Source organism: Camelus ferus, chromosome X, assembly GCF_009834535.1.
Source record: "Camelus ferus isolate YT-003-E chromosome X, BCGSAC_Cfer_1.0, whole genome shotgun sequence".
NCBI classification, from domain to species: Eukaryota; Metazoa; Chordata; class Mammalia; order Artiodactyla; family Camelidae; genus Camelus; species Camelus ferus.
Window position 1 is genome coordinate 40,879,730 of NC_045732.1, and position 3,416 is coordinate 40,883,145.

Genomic DNA, 3,416 nt, shown 5'->3' on the forward strand with positions numbered 1-3,416 from the left:
AAAGGACATCTTGGTTGCTTCCAAGTTTTGGTAATTATGAATAAAACTGCTATAAACATCCATGTACAGGTTTTTCTGTGAACAAAATTTTCAAATCCTTTTGGGTAAATTCCAAGAAATGTGATTGCTGGATCAGATGTAAGAGTATGTTAATTTTGGAAGAAACTGCCAATCTGCCAAACTGTCTTCCAAAGTGGCTGTAGAATTTTGCATTTGCATCGGCAACGAATGAGAATTCTTGTTCCACTTTTTCACCAGGATTTGGTATTATCAGTGTTCCAGATTTTGGTCATCCTAATAGATGTGAAGTGATACCTCATTGTTGCTTTAATTTGCATTTTCCTGACAACATAGGATGTGAAGCATCATTCACATGCTTATTCACCATCTGTATATCTTCTTTGGTAAAGTACCTATCAGGGTTGTGGCCCATTTTTTAAATTGTATTGTATGTTTTCTTATGGGTGAGTTTTAAGAACTATTAGTATATTTAGGATAATAGTCTTTTATCACATGTGTTTTTGTAGATATTTTCTCTCAGTCTGTGGCTTGCCTCCTGATTCTCTTACATTGCCTTCCACAGACAAGAATATTGTCATTTTAATAAAGTACAGCTGATTATTTCTTTCATAGATCATTCATTTGACATTTTATCTAGAAAGTCATCACCATACTCAAGGTCATCTAGGTTTTCTACTATGTTATCTTCTAGGAGTTTTATGGTTTTACATTACACATTCAGTTCTATGATCCATATTGAGTTGACTTTTGTGAACCATGTAAGGTCTGTGTACAGATTCATTTTTATGCATGTGGCTGTCCTGTTGTTACAGCATCATTTATTGAAGTGATCTTTGCTCCAGTTTATCTCTTTTATCAAAGATCAGTTGACTATATTTATGCAGATCTATTTCTGGGCTCTTTATTCTGTTCAATCGATCACTTTGTCAGCTCTTTCCCTAATATTTCCCTCTTGATTTCAGTAGCTTTATACTAGTTCTTGAAGTCAGATGATGTCAATTCTATAATTTTGTTCTTTTCCTTTAATATGTGTTGCCTATTCTGGGTTTGTTTTTTTTTTTCTTTTTTCCTCACATGTAAACTTTTTAATCAGCTTGTCAATATCCATAGAGTAACTTGATGTGACTTTTATTGATATTCCTTTGAATTTATAGATCAATTTGGGAAGAACTGACATCTGGACATTAGTAAGTCTTCCTACCCATGAACATGGACTATCTCATCATTTATTTAGTTATCCTTTGATTTCATTTATCAGAGTTTTATAGGTTTTCTCATATAGGTATTGTACATATTTTGTTAGATTTATACCTAAATATTTAATTTGAGGGGGTGCTAATGTAAATTATGTTGTGTTTTTAAGTTCAAATTCAACTTGCTTGTCATTGATATATAGGAATAAGATTGATTTTTGTATATTAAGATCTCATCCTGCAACCTTACTATAATCCAAGAGTTTTTTGTTGATTCTTTCAGATTGTCTACAAATACAATCATGTTATCTGCAAACAAAGACAGTTTTATTTCTTCCTTCCCAATCTGTATACATTTTGTTTCCTTTTCTTGTCTTATTGCATTAGCAGGGACCGTCAGTACATTTTGAAGTAGAATAATGAGAGAGGACATTTTTGCCCTGTACCTGATCATAGAGGGAAGGTTTTATGTTTCTCACCATTAAGTAAGATGTTACCTGTAGATTTTTTCATAGATAGTCTTATCAAGTTGAGAAAGTTTCTCTCTGTTCCTAAGTTACTGAGAGTTTTTTTCAGGAATGTGTGTTGGATTTTGTCACATACATTTTCTGCATCTTTTGGTACGATCAGGTGATTGTTCTTTTTAGTTTGTTGATGTGATGGATTGCATTTATCGATTTTCAAATTATTGAACCAGCCTTTCATACCTGGAATAATTTCCAATTGGTTGTGATGTATAATTCTTTTTATACATTGTTGGATTCAAGTTGCTAATATTTTATTGAGAATTTTTGCATCTGATAAGCTAATGTTGAAAATAAAAATTAAGATAATAGGGTTCAAGATTGCAGCATAGTAAGAGCCTGAACTTACCTCCTCCCAAGTAAACAACAAATACACAGCTATATAATGATCATTCTACTCTGAAAAGAACCTGAAAATTAGCTTGGGATGCAGGGGCAAGCAGTCACAGCACTATTCCACCACCTTGTGGAAGTCAGGGAGCTTCTGTGGTTGCAGTACTACCCCACTACCTGGATGGGGCAGGTGAGAATGGCAGGTTAGAATGGCAGGTTGTAGTATTATTCTTCTCCCAGCCTAAAGCCAACTCAATACTTCCCTGCTGCCTGGCTAGGTCTTGCAAATGTGAGCAGTTGCAGCGTTCTCGTATACCTGCCTTAAAGCTGATATATACTCAAACAAGGCATTCTCCTGCTGCTTTGCTGAATCCCACAATTGCATGCAGTCAAGTCATTTTTCCACTGCATTTTTCTGAAGCAAGAGAACAAGCCCTGCACCATAAACTCTCCAGCTTCCTTGCTAAAGCTATTAGGCATGTATCATTCACAAAGGGGACACCACTTGATTGCCTGGCCCTGGTGACCAAGGGAGCTGGCATTCCAGAGCTCCATGGGACTGTAACAATCAGAAAGACAATTCTTGGCAGGCCACTATCACCAGAGCTCTACACAGACAGCAGACTGAAACACAACCCCAGTCTTCTTGTTAAAAAAGGCCTGTTTATTTAGCATGGAGCTTCACCCTGAGGTACAGGCTTCAGGTTTCCCACACATCTAAAGACTAAGAAAGTGCTCCTAGGGTACATTAGTAGGGAGACACCATCTTTGCAAATCCATTTGGCCTCACTAGAGCTCAACAAGACTCTCCAGAGAGGAGCTTATACACTAGTCAGGAGCCCCAATTTTCACAACTGTTCCCCAGAGGACACCTCTAGATCTCCTGGTCTGGAAGGCAGTAGGGAATACAATTATGGCTCTACAGGATTGTATATATCTGCATATTTAAAAGTACTACCTGAGAGTCTGGTTTTCAATCAGATTGAAACTAGGTGTTAAATGAGTTCGTCCCTTTAGAACACTGACAGGTCTTAGCACACCCACAATTTCAGGGTATATCAAGAATAAATCAGGTGGTATTGGCAACTGCAAAGATTCATGAGACAACTAAGAGCTAGGACAAGGTTGAACAAGGATCATCATCTACACAAGGTCACTTCTTTAAGAATGAGAAAGGTAGCTCTGTTGCCTAATACATGGAAACAAACAGAGACCAAAGCAAAATGAGAAGACAGAAAAATATGTTCAAAATGAAAGAACAAGACAGAAACCTCAGAAATAGACCTAAATGATATGAAGATAGGTAATCTAACTGATAAAGAATTCAAACTAATGGTCATAAAGA